Here is a 20,267-nt window from a genome sequence, read left to right as displayed (position 1 = left end):
GGTTCCCTGTCACAGCCCAGGATGGTCTTACATTTCTGCTGTCATGCAATGGCTCCCACACCAGCTTCCCAATTCTTTGCTGGGCCACCTGTGCTCTTTTATGTCCCTCAGTCCCCAGCCTCCAAGAAAAACCCAGGATAAGTCTTGCTGCTGCACTCTGTTCAGTGTCCCCCTATGAAGAAAGTTAGTATCACAGACACCACCAGCACTGTACTACTAAGCCCGAAAAGAGAAACAGAGCCAAGCTTGTACTTTAACTGGGTGTAGGCTTATTGAAAATAATTTTTTCAAAACATCTTCTTATTTACTTCTTCCGTATGAAACATGGCTTTTACACTAAAATTGCATTTCCTCAGCAAAAGACTGCTCTTGGTAAAAATGTTCCAGGTTTTACATTGTGAAAAAGGTACATATGTTTCAGTCTTCAGCAAATAGCTTTCCTTGCTCCTACCCTCCTTTGTCCTTTCAAGTTTCAGCAATCAAAGACCTCAGCTAGTTGCAAGACATCTGCAACATAATCAGAACCAAAAGTACCCCATTAGGCACAGTTTGGTTGCTGAATCCCCTCCCCAAAATATTGAGTTTAGGAGGACAGAAAAAAAAAAATCCATCTACAATATCAAACCCATTTCTGTTACTGTTGAAATCTTTCACAGAATTAAAAAAACCCCAAACATTGCACTCTTCCATAACTGAGCAGCAGTGCTGGCACTGAGCAATTAATCATCATATAAGGTTCGTCTCGTTACTGTCACACACGATGCTAATTCAATTGTTTGCCAAGATTAGAATGCTAATATAACCATTGATTGCTTATATTCCTTATTACACAAACACTGTAACAATATTAATCATATCACATCCAGCATCACTGATGTGACCTTACAATACTAAAATAGTATTAATACAATCGTTCAGGTTGTCCCTCAGGACATGTAAAAGCCATAATTTTTATGACTCTGTCCAAACCTGATTTCTCCTGTTTTACTCATGCTCAACTTAACACTCTCTTCCATGTTCTGTGGTCCTGTTACATACAATATTCTGATCAGCTTTTCTTTCCCCTCTGCATCTTATCTCGGGGTAATTTTATCAGCAGTTTCAACTGTATGTGAACTAATGACACACAGTTGTATGACTATTTCCAGGCTTCTCACTTTCAGCACTCAATAAATTCTTGGCCTGTCTTTTGGACAGCACATCCAAAACATCTAGCCTTCTGCTCAAGCACTGTAAAAGGGAATGTTTCACTTCACATCAAATTTTGCCTCCTCTTGCTTTTTATCCTGGGGACAACACAGCTCAGCCACATATCACTAGCTGTCATCTTGGATATGTTCTTATTTTAGGTCTACAAATCTGGATTATGCTGAAGGTATTGCTGAGACAGAGCTTATCCTAATAGCTTCTCCTGATTTCCTCAACTCTGCAGGAGGACACTTTTCTTCCAGACCAGAAACATGCCTCTTTGCAGTTTCACTTGAAAAAAAGTTAAGCTAAACAGAAAATGGGTCTGTTGTTTCCAAACAGAGCTACCTGCAAGCAGAGACGTTAGTAACAGAAAACACTTTGAATTCACAACTTATTTTAGCCTGTGTTAATGCAGGGGGGTAGACAGAACATCCTGCACATACTTTTTACATGGCATCTGTGCAGTTCTTCCTTTCTCAGGCATCTGGCACCGAGCATCTCCATGACTCCAACATCATTTCCTCCAGTCCCAAAAGAGGGAAGCTTGTTCTCTCCCACCCAGAAGGCTTTAGCCAAGAGCACAGTCCAAGCCTGTCACTATCACCTCACTCACCACTGTCTTCACCAGCTGTCTCCACACATTCTTGCATCAAACTTATCTCTGGTTTCAAGGCTTTCAGCAAAAGCTTATCTTTGGATCAAGACTTTCCATCACTTACCCTCACCCTATCTGTCATTCCTCACTTGCTACTGAGGCATCGATTCCTGCTTCTGATCATCTCGTGCAGCCTTCCGCTATCACCCAACTATCAGATTTTCCAACAAGCATTCTTGTGCTTTCCTTCATCCTGCCTTTCCTACTGCTACTGCTCGTCTCCTCCAGGTTTTTTTGTGTCAACTTCTCAGTGCCACCTATATCAGAACTGACGTCTGGCTCATGAAAAATATTATGCTCTTGTCTTCTCTGCACTCCTCCATGTACCATCTATATCCATCTGTTACATATTGATTTCTATTAAGATGAAAAGCTCATGAGACAGAATCAGCTTTCTGCTCTGTGCTGATACAGTGCCTAGCACAGTGGAGTCCTGCTCATGTGCCAGATATGGCCTATGGCATGGTAACATGTAACATGATAATGTGTGTTGTATGTATGCACCATGTAATATATGGTAACACAGTGCAGATCTAATATATGGCCACATGTATCTTCGCTTGTTCTGGATACAAGTAGTCTGTGTACCAAAAGAGCCATGTGATAGAAGTGAGCAAACAAAATACACCACTAATTTTGCTATTTTTGCTATCTGAATGTAAATCTGGAATTTTCAAGTAAAATCTTTTAGAATACAAGTATCCAAATTTAGCTTATTAGTAGCCGCCCACAGAAATGAGAAACAATTATAGTCTAAACTCTGGAGTCATTCTTAAAACCTTTCCCTAGCACTCACAGATTACCCAGTCCATCTGTTGTGAAAACAGTTATATCTGTATCATGCTTTATTTTAGAATAGCTTATTCCACTCTTCTTACAGGAAGAAACTACACTGGTGTAAACCATCTTTATAACTATATAGCTGCACCAGTATTGTTTCGTTAGTATAACTATTTCAGGTTTCACAATAGCTTAACAAGTAAAAGTCAAGCCTGAGTTTAGCCCATTAAGTCATAAACTCATATATATATTTCATCATCACATGGAATCACGACCCTGAATAAGAATAATCGAGAAAGCCTGCATGGGGATTCCCACCTTTAATCTACCTTATTTTAACTTTTGTCCCCATTTAAAGGTAAGCAGTTGTAACACTGTCTGGAGTCATGCTTGATGATTCCCTCACACCCATGGAGACAACACCTTACCACTGTTCTCTAAGTCGTGTCTGCACTGCAAGCAGAACACGACTGCTGCACATGCTGACACACTTGAGTGAGTTTTACTCTAGCAGCAACAGCAATGAAATCACAGCAGCATGGACTGTCACAGTCCAAAGGATGCCTGGTGACTTTACACAGGGTGTTGTGGTGTCTGTGCTACTCCAGCTTCACTGTTGCTGATCACCAACCTGGCTAGATTAGAGTATGCAGGGCACCAACTAGACGTCTTCGTATTTGTGGACAGTTTTGAGCTGCCAGAGCAGAAAACTGACTCTCACCCCAGTTTTGCTCCTGTTCTTGTTGTGCTCCCACCTTCTGTACTTGAAAGCCTGGGCCCTCTGCTGCTATGGTCCAGAATGCTTGTGATGTGAGAGCCATTTCTCCTGCCTGCAGTATAGAGAAAATCTTCTTTGTCTTCTGCACATATTGAAAGGATGGAACCACATTCAAACGTGGTCAAATCTATAGTACAAGAAGCTCCTAAAACAAGGCAATGGCACACATGTCAACAGCATAACCCATCATCAACGAGAACTTTTTGCTTCTCCAGACACATAAACCAAGCACAGATTAACCAACTCTGACTGTGCAAGATACTCTTAATCCAGCCTTTTAGGTGACTTAGCAGCATTGGCAAAAGCCTGAATGGCAAAAAGGGTCAGAAGGGAATTTTACTGCAGTGTCTGCCCAAAACTACATAAGCTCTCAGTTACACTTTTCCAGCATGCACCAGTGAAGTGGAAAGAGCTTTAGCATGGTTCACTGCCCAGAATGCAAAATAAAACTAAAGAACAGGAAGTCTGCTGAAATTTCAGCATGTCTGTCTCACCCATTAAGGCTCCTCTAACACTCAAATAAAAAAAAAAAAAAAAAAAATCCAAAGATTTGTGTGCTTGAAAGGTGTTTTTTTTCGCCCCGACTTCATCAGTTGGTCAAATACAAGATACTGTCTTTCTATAGACCTTAGATCACCTTCGACCACCATAACTGCACACTGCCAATAAAATAAAGCATTTGCAGTAAAACAGTCTAAAATGTACTCAGAAAGTGCATGCAATTCTTAAAGGGCGATGCTCTCCTTTTCTGTATACACATTTGTATTTTCTAGAGAGAGATCATAAAGTTACTGCTTTTATAAAATGCTTTTTTTGTCAACCAAATTAGCCATATTGTAGTTTAGAATCACTCCTTTGATTCAGCATGAGGCCCTTAGGAACCTACGTGTGAAATGAAACTGTCAATATACATACTTCTATTAATCATCTAATTCTTGTGTTTAACCAGGAAAGAATAAGCATTTATTTGCTGAAGTTCATTAGCACATTGGAGAGATCACGCATGTGGCAGAAGTCCATATACTGTAGGAAGATGAGCTGGATCGCATATTCCACTTGAACTAAACAATAGCAAAAGGGCAATAAATGCTGACATGATCTAAAATTGATCTAAAAAAATAATCTGGGCTCTGCCAAAGTCTCTCACATGTCTCTTGGAGGGCAAAGACAGCAGCAGAAGTGGGGAGGCTTCACTCATTCAGGCTACAAGCACTGAATGATGACCCTGTCCCTATACCAAAAGTTTACACAGCTGATGCAGTTAAGCTTGCAATGCTAGCTGAATAACACAATTCCCTATAAATTGGAACATGTTATCAGATGCCAATAGAACAACCCCCTTCAGAGATATTAAGGATTATGAGCCTGACTCTTACCTATCCAGAGGCCCCTTTACTCCATTCCCCTAAGTCTAAAGCAGCCTTGAAGTGTTTATATACTTCATAGGTGAGCATTTTAAAGCATTTTTACAGTAGGAGGAAGAGCAGTAGTGTAAATGAGATTCATATCCTCATATTCTACCTCAGTTTCAGGCAAATAAACATCAGTAAAATCATTGGGTATTTTATGGAAAAACTGCTAAGAAGCGAAGAGTCCAAGACCAAAATACCTAGTCACAACCTCCCCTGCAGAGCTCAGTATGGGCACTGACAGAGAATTCAGCTTCAAACAACAATCACAAATTTCACATTATATCATTGCTAGGGTTTGTGTACTCTAGTAGAGGTCAACCAAAGGCAACAATAGCATGTCCATCTGTCTCTGACAAGAAATGCCTCCGGAGATCATGGGGAGAAAGCATGCACGGGCAAGAGGAAGATACATGGGCATCAAAAGGCAAGTTTGGGGTTTCATAAAATGCAGTAGGCCTAAACTTGCAAAACTAAATTGCCAAAGGCAAAGGTATAGCTGCCCTGTTTTATCAAATGCACATAAAACTTGGATTACTTTGATTACATCGATTTTTGTGGTGCTTTCACATAGGGCTTTTGACAAGGCCCTTGCCTACAGAGTCATTTACCCAGGCTCAAAACTGATTGTTTTTTTCCAGTTCTATTTTCCTGTGTGAATTTTCTGCTTGCCATTGCGTAGTTTGTTATTAGTACTTCTTCATTAGGCTTACATGCAGCTGTTAGTGATTATTGCACAGCAACCATCACGAACAGCAACAGGATCTTGTCATCCAAAGTCTTTGCCATGCACATCTGCACCTCTGATAAGCACTCTGTCAGGACCTCTTCTGACAGGCCAAAACACTTGCTTCATCTGAGTTTTCTGTGGCATTTACTCCCAGTCTTGAAATCAGGACTGAATCTCAGACTACACTCTGAGAAATAAATTCATGTGAACTCCAAAACTGCTCAAAAGAGAGCAGTAGTCACCATTTCAGCTCAGGCAGTAGATACTATACATGTCTTTCAAGCTCCCCAGGCACACAGGTTGGAAGGACTACCACGAGAATTGAGAGAGGAATGGGAATAATTCTGCTATTCCATCACCTCCAGTTTAAAAAACTCAACCCAGTTTATGCAGGAAGCCCAGCAGTATTCCCTATTTTTTAAGAATATACTAATTAGCACACTAACACTCTATTATCCTTGCTTACACAGGTCCCGGCACATTTTAAATGGATGGTCTAAACATATAAATGTGGATGCCCCATCATTGTAAGTGTTCAAGGACAGGTTGGATGGGCTTTGAGCAACCTGATCTAGTGAAAGATGTCCCTGCCCATGGCAGGAGAGTTGGACTAGGTGATCTTTAAAGGTCCTTTCCAAGCCAAACCATTCTGTGAGTCTATGAAACAGGAGGAGTTGCTTTCCACATATTGATGAATACATGGCAAAATACTACTACAGACAGAGCAAAGACATACATTTAGCATATGCAAAGTCATCACAGGAAAACCTAGCAAGCTGTCTCAGGTAAGCCTGAGAACTTGTAATCATTCTTGTAATCAATCACACTTGTAATCAATCTGCAAGGTTTTAAGTATTTTTTTATTCTGTGCTCATTACTTTAAATGCTAGTATTGTTTTCTAGCCTGACACTTCTATGCTTGGGGCCATGTGAGTCCTCAAGATAAAAAAAAAAATCATCAGTGATTTATCTCAGAACAAAAGGTCACTTTTTACCACCTCATGAAGATAATGTACGCACTTCCATCCCAAATCCAGCTAGTTTGCTCTAAGGCAAATGCACTTCTGAAAATTAGGTCATTTTTTGTGGCTCATCAAGTCCATTGTTTCCAAGAGTAAATAGGCATTATCCTTAATGATTGAGTAATCACTCCCCTTCCTTAAATCAAGGGCTTTGAAGGTGATAGGGGAAAGGCTGCTTGGTTCAGATAGCCTCAGTGGGAAAGAGCAGCCAGCTTTTGTCCTGTTGTATTTGCAGGAAGACTTGCTCTTTGTTTTTATTATAGATAGGTTTTGTTTCATTTCCTAATGAGAGGGATTATAGGAATTCAAGAGAGAATAAAAAAAACTACCATGAAACCCTACAACAGGGTATGAAGGCTGCCACACAACTTCTACTGGCTGTTGAAATATGATAAATGGCAGCCCGAAGACGGCAGAAGAAACCAGAGCTCAGGAAAAGGAGTAGAGTTTAAAGAGATGTGCCCTCAGAGGGCTTCCAGATGTTAAAATCTCTTGCTCTACCTCCCTTATCAGACAATCATTAAATTTCTCCAAGAGGGCTCCCAGCTCCAGCCAAAAAGCTGTGCTCAGCAATGCAGATTCACCTTTCACTGCCCCTGGTTTGGCACATCTGCATGGAGGAAAATAATTCAGATGGGCCACGTGGTAAAGAGAGCTTTATAGCTGAGTTTAAGTCACTTGTAAAACCAGCTCTTGAGAGAATATATACAGTATCTGACTTGAAAATGCAGATTATTTTTCCTCCCCTCAGTGCTTTTAAATCACTCTAAAGATGGTGTTAAACCTAGCAAGCAAGCCAGGAAAGCTCAGCCCTGGGTTCTCTGCTCCCCCTGGAGTTAGGGTCAATGGAGTTGAGCACTGCTCACTGCTGCTGAAAATCTCATCCGAGGACCCAGGCCAAAGCAGGCTAAATTCACTGGACAACTTCTTTAGACTTCTATGGACTTTGGCTCTAGCCCAGGCTACATTAGCATCCCACAGACCATGTTTTAGCAATTTACTGCCCAACAGCCCTCAGTTTTCAGCATCTCTGACTGAGCCAGAGTAAAATGTGTTGTTATTTTACATTATTTTCATAGTGCCTATGGTACATTTGGGAATTAATTTTTTCCACCTTTGAGTAGCAGCAACTGAACCAACCTGCTGCTGTCTACGGATTACTTAAAAAGACCAATGCTCTCAATGAAAGGAGTGCTTGCAAGCACCAAACACACCAGATCGTGCACTCTCACAGGCTTTATGTAAGTGCAGCTCAATTTGTCCACAGAATACAGACAATTCAGTTAATGAAAACCAGACATGCATCATACCAGTCACCAAGAGCCTCATGACATGGCACGTTTCGGTGCCTTGTGCACTGCCATGTATTAGCAAGTGACTCCTATTCAGAAGCCTGCATATAAGCTACAGTCTGAAGGAAAATATCATACATATTAATTAAACTACAAATAAATGTCTGAAAGAACTATCAGATGACTAGTAACTTCAATCCACCAACATCAAGAAATTATATGTAATGTGTTGCAGGGAAGGATAGCCAAAGCTTGGTGCTGGTGTACATGCCTAGATGTAACCCTGCTCTACGAAAAAAGTAAAGGCTTTCTCTATCATAACAAGGATGAAGATTTAAAATTGTACTAAGGAGACAATGAAGAACTTCAAAAAATGGCTTTGATTGCAAGAAATTTTTTTTTTTCTGAACTCAAAACTAGTTGTTATTCAGTAATGTTCACAGTTCAGCACCAACTGTCGTACAATTCAGGGTCCGGTTTCAGAAACTGTCAGGTCTGACTAACCCAAGGGAGACAGAGCCTTGCTGATAGGTGCCAGAGAGGCATTAAGCTGACATATTTACAAAGACTGTAAATTATACATGAGTTTCTGTATGAACCAGATGGGTTTAATGCGCCACACATTCTTCATGTATTACATTTGGGTCTCATAATACAACAATTGCATTTTACTGTTCTGTGAATTTAAGGCTGGTGGAAGCATGAGACTGACGTCCCTGGAGACTCATACCCTGCTCCTGAACAAAATAGCAGCTACAATTTTTTCCACAGCACTCACATCAGTGCAACCAATCCTGAAGGGCCCAATACCTGAAAATACAAGGGTTTCCCTTTCCATGCTCATTCAGCCCTCAGCCACCCTTCTGAGAGGAAGGCAGTTGCCAGCTGAGGTCATTGACACAGAATGGGTAACCTAACTTTGTTAAGTTATGAGATTGGTCTCCCACAGCACCTTACAGAGACAGAAGAGACTGTTCCACAAAGCTCCAGAGCATCCAAGGGGGGCTCTTTGGAGGGAACCTCTCCCCCCACGGGGTAGTGCCTCAGCTACAACCTTACATATATCTTATAACGTGTTGATGCAACCTGGGGAGTACACCTGGGAGACACCCCAGGGTCTAATACTGCCATACTAACATTTAACGTAATCCCATCCACTTTGGCTGTATTTCTGTAACACCCTCAACATGTTCACTAACAAGACCTCTACATCCAAAAGGCCATGTCCACCCCTGGATTTCCTAATATAGCAAAATCCTTGAGTTTCTTAATACAGAGCTTACGTGCCCTCTCAGTGCACCCAATATTTAAGTAAGCTTTCCAAAAGGCCACTATCCCCCCCGTGAGACTGTTCTGCCTTGATGCTATGAAATTTCAGCTTCAGCTCAGGAAACAGAACAAATGTTCCTGTAAAGCATATGCTAGTTTTTAACTGGCTGCATCTGATCATCACCCTTTTTCACTAGCTCTCAAATAATGCTAGAACATCACCCACTTGAATGGCAAGATCTGCTGGCAGACTTGCAATGAGTAGACTGAGCTGCTCACTGAAGAGCTCGGGGGGGGAAAAAAAAAAAAAAAAAAAATCACAGCCAGTGTCTACCTATCTGACATGGCTATGATCAACAGGCATGCCAGATCCAGCATCATCATGCAGACTGCTTTCATACAGTGCAGTGTGAAAGCACATCACATCCTGCAGACTGCTTGTAGCAGTACAGAGTGAAAACACAACCCCTTTGTAATGCAGTCATTCCAAAAGGTCTGAGAAAACACATTACAATTTTCTTGTCCTGCTTCTCTCTGATCCATCCAGCTCTACAATAGTGACTGCTGACATTTTCAGCAGTGTCTTTGCAGGCTTTAAACGGTTAATATCCTCTGATGGGTCATCTTTGACCACACACCAGCAGATGGACTCTGACCACAGCATCATGAAAGCAGCTTTTCTGTTTTTACTACACCATTTGGATACGACTTAAATTGGAAACCAGTTTGGGGGATTATCCAACTCCAAGCTTTTCTATCCCAATGGTCTAACCCTCCGACCCATTTTAATGACATCTGAATGCAGTTCAAAAGATGATGCGAATCATTAGTAAACTGAGATAATCTCAACAATCACACTGAAAGATAGGTATAACACACTAACACAGAAGTCACTAATAGAGGTAGATGTCAATCCAGAGAATGATACATAAAGGACTGAAGGGAACTCATTAAGGTATTAAAAGTTCGAGTTGCATGGAAACAACGTGATTGAATTAAGGAAGGACAATATAGCCTGACTACAAAGCTACCTCTTCCAGCAGAGATCCCAATCTGAACTACAGCATTCCAGGAAAGATGGTGGAATCCTCACCAGGGAAAATATTTAATAGTAGATATATCACAAAAATATGCTGTAGGGAAAACTCTGTGCTGGAGATCGCCTAGGTGACCTCAACAGCTTTGTCTATCTCAAATGGCTATGAATGTATGATGCAATAAGAGAGTTTGTCCATCAGAGACAAACCCAAACCTGAGTAGTTGTTTCCATGATGAATCCACAGCAGCTTATTGCAAAAATGTAACACGACCAGTTCTTCCAGTATGCCATGATTATGCCAGCTCTCTCTCTCTGAACACTCTTATTTCTTTGTAATGAACTGTGACTATTATAAGAAAGGGCAGTCCTGGGACTAAGAACATCATTGCACATCTGTGCCAGCTAAATATCCACCACTACACACGTAACGCTAAATAAAACCTGGTAGAATACATACAAGTGACAGCATTAATCTGCTCTCTGTCTGATCATAGTATTTTTAGTAGGTTTCACTTATGGTAAATGAACATTACAACTGTTGTAGCCTCAGTGCTTAGATGGTAAAGTAAGCAGTGGAGGATGGGAAAGGAAGAAAATGTCATTTTAGCATTGTGGCTGGATTAAAATCAGAGAGAAGGACAGCTACCAAGGAAGTAGTCAGCAGTGGAGCTCGCAGGAATGAAAACACAGCATGAGGGAAATGGCAATGGCCACTGACCAGTATCTTTTCTGTGGCCACCTCAACTGCTCCAACTCCATGTTTCTGTGACTACTTAACTCCCTTGTGACAAGATGCAAGCATCCTGTCACAAGAAAAAACCATGCACAACACCCAGTTCTTCCACAAACACATCCCACATGAACATCATAGCTGTCGGTACGAACAAGGACAGCCCTCTGCTCTCGGGCCAGGTTACGGTCAGCTGAGCTGAAACATCTCACATCAGATCCAGCGTCATAAGCCTGTTACTGGATTTGCTGAATTCCTGCTGGGTGAGGCATGCTTTCTACAAGGTTATGATTCAGAAATACACCGAAGGAGGCCACAATCAACAGCTTCTAATGAAAATTACTGTTATTTTTGTTTCCTGCAACAGGAGGCACAAGGATGAAATGAGTTCGAGCCCACAGGGTTAGTGCACAGGTACGCTTGTGCCTAGGCACTCTTTCCCTTTTGCACTACTTTTGTGTGCCTCAAACTTTTGATCCCCATTGACTACTGTTTGGCAAACATAGTATTAACAAGTCATAAGTGAATTCATATGGGCTTCCTGTAACTGCTCCTAAGTCACAGTGCAAATCAGCCTAATTATATCAGCAGCCTTCTCTGCTCTGCTCCACTCTGCAAAGAGTAGACCCTTCCCAGAGGGCCAGTCAACTAGGTGAAAGCAAGCAAGCACATTTCTTCATGTCCCAGTCTGCTGGAGGAGGGCAAACGCTCAGCTAGCTCATGAATAATGCGCCGTCTGTTTATGCAACTCCAGGGACCCACTTCAAATCAGCTTGTGGTCTCTGAAATTATTTTCAGTATACTTGGCCAGTCTCTTTGGTAGACAAATCAAAAAGCTGCTTTCGAAATTCTCTCTGCTCACTTGAGGCTTTCACTCCTCACTGCTACACATAATCCGGAAGAAAGGAGACATGATTTTCTGGTCACTCCAGTTTCACGCTGGTACTACTTGTCTGACTTCAGTAGATTTACTCCTCATGTATACTGCTGTGACACAGTAAGGTTCAAAGATGGCTTAACAGCATACAGGGATGTACCAGCAATTCAGAAATGAGTCAGGAGGAGATCAAGCTGCATGTAGTACCATCAATGCCTTCTAAGCAGATGGTTAAGCACAAAGTATCACAATAAGGGCTAAAACAGCCTTTTCCATTTGTAGAGTAGGAACCTGAAATAATGAACAAGCAGCGCAAGAGGGAGAGGGTGAACTCATAGCGGGGAGAAATTACAAAATATTCCTCTACCCTGCAAAAAAATCTTTTTAAATACTGGCTCTCAGCCCAGAGGTTTGACCCCAGGGGATATGATGTCAGTAAGCCAATGCAATAGCAGAAGCAAACCTTGAAATGTAATGTCAACTCCTCCTTGTAAATCTCATCTAATCCAAAATATTTCACATGAGAAAAACTTGGATAAAAAGAAGCCAGGAGAAGAAAAATATAGCTCAACTACACAAAGTCATGCAAACCCTAGAAATAGCCATGTTAGGAAAAGGCTAAGCTGTTCATTAGGCCAAGTCAAGCAAGTCACAGTGACAGCTCCCTTAGCTCTCCATTTCAAGCCCGGTGTTCAGACATGTGCCAGTGTGGGCTCTGAACTGGGTGTAACTTACAAGCAAAATGTTCTCAACAATTTTAATCCAAAGACCACTAAGCTTTTCTGGAGAAAACAAAACAAAACAAAAAAGGAGCTGTCTTGTATCTTGGTCCTCCATTTGTCTCATTTGCAACCATATAAACACTAAGTTAAGCCTGAAATACTAATTTATTGCATTTTTACCCCTTGTGGATTGACTGCCTGCATTTAGGTGAAGTTATGTATCTGCAGAGTGTTCTCTCACAGACCTCAGGTTGAATAACACTGCTGTACTGTACCTTTAACCCTTCTTAAGATAAAGCATCACTCACCTCCTCACAGCTGTGTTTCTGTTGCTATTTTTTGGTTGAAGCCATACCCTTTAATTCACAAAGCAGAAACACTGCCCCGGAAAAAGAGAAAGCAGAGGATTTCTGTCAAGCATTCCCACTCTGGAGACTGACAATTAACAAGAGCTTCAAGAAGGATTCATTAGGACCTAGACATCCTTCTTCCTCCCCTTTCCCTCCCTTCCAGATGCAAAGCCCTGCACATGTAGCCAAAGAATAATCTTAAGCCTTGCCTGACCCAGAAGAAACAATGCTGAGCAGATAAAAGCCCTATTTAGTCTGCCATCCTTCTCCACCTGGGCCTGGCAGAGCCACAGATCACTCTGAAGACACCCACATGAAATTTGCTCCCTACAGGCCACTGGCTGGGGACTCTTGGGGCTGCCAGGAGTATGCTCAGGTATCGCATGCATTAGGAAAGTTCAGCCTGTGTCTTAACAACAAAGGCAGCTGCAGAGATGCTGTTAACAGCATCTTTTTACCATTTGGGCATTTAATTCCATTCCAACATGACAACAAATAAGTTTGTGCCACCTAACCATAACGCTTGCTGCACACCTGAAATACACTGCAGGTCAACCACTGCCACATCAGACAGCATCACAATGCAGGTCAGGCTAATACATATTTATCTTTACGGGCCCTTGCTAAGAGGAGCCGCGTGGCATCAGCAAAAGGCGGCAGATGGCAGGGTTGCAACACAGAGTAACAACCGTGTAACAACAAAGAGCAAGCCCTGACAGAGCTCTGATCAGCACTGTCACCTTCCCAGAGCATGGGAGGAAAGCTTTGTCTTGGAGGCCCTCACCCCCCACCCCAAAAAATAATCAAAGTCCAGATTTTTAAGCAGACTTTTACCCATTTCTACACACAGGCTGATTTCTGGCTAGGTGACACTGGCTACCCGTGTACAGTGTGTTTCAGAACCAACCTGGGAAGAAGACAGCTTACACACTTGAAAGTACACGAGGCTATTCCACATGCAGACACATCACAGGTCACTTCAAACAGACCTTAACTGTGTTTGGCAAAAAAGTTACCCAACAAGGCTCTTATCAAACGTCCCATGGCTTGTTGATGCTGAAACAACTATTCGCCGCCTCTGTTTAATCAACAAAAACCTGTAACTGTGCTTAACTTCTCTTTGCCGCCTTATTCTTCAAAAGGAAGGCTAACTTTCCATACTTGACCACTACAGCAATGTACTCAGTAAGCTGCTGCATTTGGTGCCCAAAGCATTTTCTGCCTGACCAGAACACTGCTTGGTAACTCAGTGTGGAGTCAGTGGTGCCAGACAGGTTGCTTTATTTCTCCACTCAAGAGTCTCAATCTATGAAGTTCATCTCCACAGGGAGAGTGCCTTGACACCATCTTTCTCTGGGAAGTTCAAGCTAGTTTGAAGAAAAGACAGTAAAGGGAACATGTTTCTTTGTTTAACCTCTTCCACCACCAAAGGGTATGGCTAGCACTTTCACTTCCACAGAGGGTTCAGTAATTCACTGCATCTTAGTGTTGGAGATGTTACAGCTCCCACTGAAGCCAACATCATCTTCCTTCCCCCCACCCAGCATGCCTCCCAGTTCACCCTTTCCCAGTGCAAACCTTACTCCAGGTCCTGCCTCAGCCCTCTCCTCCCAGCTGCATCTTCCCACCAGGCACCCCACCACCACCACGGCAGCCCCCACAGCACACCCTGGGGGCACCTGCTGCCCAGTCCTTCCCAGGGAAGCAGCCCACAGCCTGGCTGCAGGAGAGAGATGGGGAACGCAGCCCACAGCTGGCAAGAGTCACTGGTTTGAGTCACAGCCACAACCACCAAGCTACACCCTCTTTCCCCTTCCGTTTTTTGCAAGCCCGGTCACGGCAGCACAGCCTGCTGCATTAAACACTCGCTCCCTCCTGCTCTGGCTCCCTCCCATCCCCTCCCCTGCCAGCCCTTTATTCAGCTGGTTTCCTCGGGCCAAATTTGTCAGCATCACGGGTGCTTTTCCACTTTCTGTATTCATCTATTTTTCGAACGAGGGAGGTGTCTCATGCTCAGGCCCCTGAGAGCAGTCCCTCCCCGCTTATCATTTCACTGAAACACATCCTCCTCTTCCAGGCAAATGTTATCTAGTGTTTTCGAGCATGCATTTTCAGAGACAAGAAATGCCAAAGAACAGTACGCCTTTTCAACACGAGGCTTCCGCACAAAGCTGGGCATGGCTTGCCACATTGCTGTTACATTCAAAGAACCTGCAGCAAGCGTCTGGCTCCTGTAAAGAGGGGGGCAGAGGGAAGACTTAGGTGGTTTCTATCCCTAATCCAGGACTTCAACCACTCGACAGCCCACGCTGCTCCCCCCCATAAGTCTCCTTTTTTGGCACTGCTTCCAAATGAAGGTAACAAGCCAAATGCAAGCCACCAAACGTAAGAAAATCAGCCACACAGAAAGCAATATGACATTCTTCAATTTCACTAAAGTTTGCTGCTGTGCAGGCAGCAGTGGCAGCACAGCACAGCTATGGCCCACTGTACACTTCCATCATGAATTCCACGCTCTTCATCCCACTCCCAGTATTTACAGCTTAACCATAAAAACTGCTCCAAGATGAAACCTGGCAACAAGGCATCAGCCATAAAGCAAACACTACACCACAAATAAAAAAAAAAAATTATTTGTTTTAAAAAAAAAATTTGGTCTGGCCACTTTTTTCAATCTCACAGAAGTGCCGAGACAATACAAGCAAATGGGTTTGGCTTCCCATTTCTTGTAACATTGCACTGGTCAGTAGACCAGTTTCTTTGGGAGTTTTGGACAAAACAATAACTGCTAGTCAGAAAGCAACTTCAAACAGATGACTTTCTGCCAGTAGCAAATCAGAAGGCTTTCAAGTCTTCAGGTTTCAGGGACGTGGAAGTTCATTTAGGGTCACGCCTGGGAGCCCTGACACACTCCTAATACTGATCAAACTCTTGTGTGCCAGATTTGGAAGATTTTGAATGACCAAAAACTTCAACGGAGACAGCGAGTTCTTCAGGGCTGTGCCTCTTTTAGCACTTGACCTTGAAAGCAAATCTGCTTGAGTCTTCCCAAGTGCCTCCCACCAAGTAAAAGTCAGCTCTGCACTGATAGCTAACAAACTGACTGCCTATAGGACAACTACTGCATCTGTTCTGCTGCTTTTCACCAACAGAGACAGGGACGAACTGCCTAGGGGTCCTACCCAGGTTATCCTCCCAGGCAGATAACCTCCATCCTACACTTAACCCAAAACACCCACTGCTCTACTGACGCAGTCCACAAGGACAAGAGCGTGCAACACACCTGAGGTGAGGACTGGCAAGACTTTACAACACATCCACCTCATTTCTCCTCCCCTAATCCAAACGACATCTCACTTTCTGGAAGAGCCCTGCAAGCTAATGCTGCCTCTGATCACTCACCACTGTCACTGTGCTTCAAATCAATGGGCTCCAACACCTGCAGCTATCAACACCATTGAGAGTTTTCCTGTCAGTGTAAAACTTCTTGTGGGACATGTGAAAAAGCACAGAAGAAAAGGATTTTCAGAGCTGCAGTAAGGGCTATAGGATTTGTGAAACTGGGAAGCAGAGACACATGGACTCCTGTCCCCAGCTGCCCAAAGCGTTCTTCACCTGCTTCACCTCTGTGTAATTTAATCCCAAGGAGGAATGAAGAAGACCAGCTGCATCCATATTTTTGTGGGAAAGAGTTTGAGTTGCATGAACACACAGCAAGTATGATACCAGCATGAACACAAAAGATTAAATTCTTCTAGGAAATCTAGAGGTAAATCTTAGATTACTCCATGCAGGTCTTTTTTCTGGCTTGCATGTCTGAAAAGCAACAGGCTGAAAGTAGTTAAAAAAAAAAAACCTACCAAAATGAACAATTGACTATAAATACCTTGTTTTGTCTTAGGGCCCTGAATTTCCACCATCTTGCACTCTGTGAAGCAATTTACAGTTGCTTGGAAGAAGAAGAAACAAGACCCAGGACTGACAACTCACAGCATTTTGAATGAATTATTCTCAAGTGTCATTAAATAAAGCACATAAGGCATATTGTTCCCCACATCATCCACAGTATTTTAATTAATATCCTAACTACTATCCACATCAATCCATGTCTCAGTCTTACAATTACAGGTTTGGATACTGGGACAGCACAGCTGCATTAAATCAGAACAGAGGCTCATGGTACACAGTTCTCCAATCAGAGCTACAAAGTCTCAGTCTGAAGCTAATTTTCTGACTTCTCTTTCTCTGTGGCCATTCCAACCCCCCCCCCCCCAAGAAACTACACCCACTGTTTGCTGCGAGCAAATTGAAGTAGCACAATTACCCACACTTTTATTTTCCCTGATATTAGTTTTGGGCCCTAACAGGCTTTACTGTACCAGGTGAGATAAGAAAAGAACAGATAGAGAGAAAAAGACAGAAAGGAAAGACTGAAAAGGTAATCTTATTACTAGACATATCTATTCCATGAACAATATTCAATTGCAAATTCATGTATTTTTATTTGCTGGCAGGACTTGAAGAATATGATACTCTTAGTTCTTCCTGCATTAACAGTTGTAGCAGCTTCACAATCCTATTGCCACAGCACAAGCCCATCTGAAGTTTGTTCTAGAGATTTTTGATACACGGATGAAGAATATATACATATATTTAGAGGGTTGTCAGGCATTGGAATAGGCTGCCCAGGGAAGTGGTTGAGTCACCATCCCTGGAGGTATTCAAAATGCGAGTAGACAGGGTACTTCAGGACATGGTTTAGTGGGCATGGTTGATGGTTGGACTCAATCTTGAAGGTCTTTTCCAACCTAAATGATTCTGTGATTCTATTTACACTCATTACAATCATGAGAGTATAATCCATATGATCTGCTTGGTTCCTACACTCAGAGTTCCCAGCTGTAAGCACCACATAGTCCACATGTAATTTAGGCTAGTGTACTTAGACCAGACAGACAGTCAGAAAAACCTAGAAATATCCATCATCCTTGCCCTGCTCCAGAGTTGTGGTGCAAACATATGACACTTGTGACCAGGAAACTTTAATCAGCACAGGTACCATCTGCTAAGAGGACTCTGAAAACACACAGTCCTCAAATAGAGGGCCAAAGCCACATCCTGTCAGTGCCTTGGTAAAAATATATATTCTTTAGGAACAAAAAAAGTTTCTTATACTTCTATGCTATTAAATTAACCTTACAGCAGAGGCATCTCCTGTGCTGTTAATTCTTTGATGCAACCCTTTCAGTGAAAGGACATGAGTAATTCCTCCCCAAAGTAAGCAAAAGCCTCAAAATCCACTCCTTGTTCATTACACCAAAGAGCTCACAAGGGCAGTTAATATCACACTTGTTGCATTGCATTTAAGACTCTTCAAGGGAGCCTTTAACGATCTGCCAAAATCCGATTCAGCGGTTTGAGCATCACCCCGCAATTTTCTTTTGAGCACCAAGCGAAGGAATTGTTTTCAAATACCCCGCCTATTTAACCGACTTGGTGAAACGCACCAAAATGCAGATGTAACCAAACAGGGAAAGACATCGTATGTGGCCCCATACAGTGCGATTCCATCTAGCACAAATTCCCTGTAAGCACAATTGTGCTGAGACAGTACGTAACAGCTCCAGCAACTACCAGCACCCTACTCTCTTTCGCCCAGTGCTCTCAGATGATTCTTCCCAATGCAGGAGGCCCTAGGCAAGTACTCTACAGGGCTGAAAAAATGCCCAGACCTGAAATTAAGTATCCTTTTACATTTGAGCACCTCCTAACAGCAGCTGCAAATCTGAACTTGCTCACATTGGCTTAAGCTGATGCTCAAGGTTGTATTTGCAACCAACATTACATATGTGTATGTTATTGTCTGTCTTCCAAAAAGGCAGTTGCTCCAGTTAGCCCAGAATGGCCCTGTCCATTTGCTAAAGAAAGGGGTTTCCCAGTGTGCAGAGGGCCATAACATACACTAAAGAGAAACTCCATACTTTATTAAAAATAAATACACAAGTCTCCCAGCTGCTGAGCCATCACTGCTCATGGCAAGCTGGCTTAATAAGATCTTTTTTTTTTAGTAGCATCTGTTAAATAAAGCTCCAGCGCTGGAAAGATGATTATTGGTATAACGCACAAAATATTCAGTGCCAGATACAATCCTCAAACTCGACACAGCATCGGATCACTCAATCCCAGCCATGAACCTTCCCTGGAGAAGACAGTCCCCTCCAACTGTCCTTGCAATTCCTTCACAAGCTGCCCTGTACACATTAAAAAGGGAAACCAACAAGAGGAGCGTAGAGCTTATTTTCAACTGGGATTCAGGTTTCCCTGCACTGTCCCCACTCCTCTGTTCCCACCCTGGTTTTAGACCACCTGCACAGCCACCCGGGGAAAAGCCCCAACCAGAGTGACAGGGATCGGTCCTCTTCCAGCAGCTCCGATGCATTTATCATGATCACCATCCACTCAACAGCATTCAGCCACAGCAGGTCCCGCAGTGAAAGAGAAGAGCAGACATCAGAGGACCTGGCTTCTGTCCCTGTCACCAGTTTCCCACACAAACTTCAGCAAGTCTCTTAGTCCCTCCCGTGCTCCCCCACCCCTAATCTGTAGTTTTGGGAATCCTGAAAGATGAAACCAGCTTCAGGAAGGCAGGTAGGTGCAATCTAATTAAAATACACAATCTATGTTACAGAGAATGAAAGCTAAGAACAGAAATCCTCAAGCTTATTCTCATCATGCCACCCTTGCTTAGAGCAGATAGGAGTCTCATCGAACACACACCAAGGGTATAATGCAACAATTTTGTCTGCACCTGACACATAAGGGGTCAGGTCCCTCTGCACACAGATGGCAGCAGGTGTGGCCTCAGCAGCTGCCAAAACATCTGTACACATCAGGCCTTGTGAAGGATCACCTTCGCCTATGTGAACAAATCTGTAATTTCAAATGACGACAACCACAGTAGCAACGCAAATTTATAAGAAGAGCTGTGAGACAGCACTATAATCAAAGGCATAAATAAGTCTGCTAGCTAGCACTGAATCTCACAAACAAACAGCTCAGCATTTATGAAATAGAAGCGAGATGGCTTGTGAACATAGACTTTCCTCATTTTAGGTATACAATGCATCAAAGTATTTTTTCCTAATAGTTAGATGGTGGAGTCTAGTAAAAATTACAGCCAGAATTACATTTCAGGTCCATGGTTCTCACAAGCTATGCCAATAGTCATAGATGACGTCCAAATGTACTTTGGCTAGATTAGCAAAGATGTCACCCCTGCAAACCAAGAATCTCATGACATGGATTTTTAAGCAGAATTCTTCAGCAATATGAACAATGAGTCCCACCTGTTAACCAAGGACACAAAATTCAGGACACCTTCTCATTTATTTGGATAACGCTGTATCCACAAACGAGTCTCAGC

The 20,267-nt window shown here is 42.7% G+C and overlaps 1 protein-coding gene across 2 annotated transcripts in view; it reads right to left on the bottom strand.

Annotated features, from left to right (window-relative positions):
- Positions 1–20,267, bottom strand: part of GFOD1 (glucose-fructose oxidoreductase domain containing 1) — a 75,679-nt gene that overhangs the window by 44,779 nt on the left and 10,633 nt on the right. Inside the window, exon 1 of one of the 2 annotated variants that reach the window (XM_052815988.1) lies at positions 12,803–12,964. The exons of the other annotated variant lie outside the window; for it this stretch is intronic. The gene's annotated coding sequence lies outside the window, so the exon portion shown is untranslated. Of the gene's footprint in view, positions 1–12,802; positions 12,965–20,267 lie in introns of those variants that run through there. 2 annotated transcript variants of the gene reach the window in all.

This window comes from Harpia harpyja, chromosome 1 (assembly GCF_026419915.1).
Source record: "Harpia harpyja isolate bHarHar1 chromosome 1, bHarHar1 primary haplotype, whole genome shotgun sequence".
Classification (NCBI taxonomy): Eukaryota; Metazoa; Chordata; class Aves; order Accipitriformes; family Accipitridae; genus Harpia; species Harpia harpyja.
Note: the sequence above shows the minus strand (reverse complement) of the source record. Positions and strands in the feature narration are given on the sequence as shown.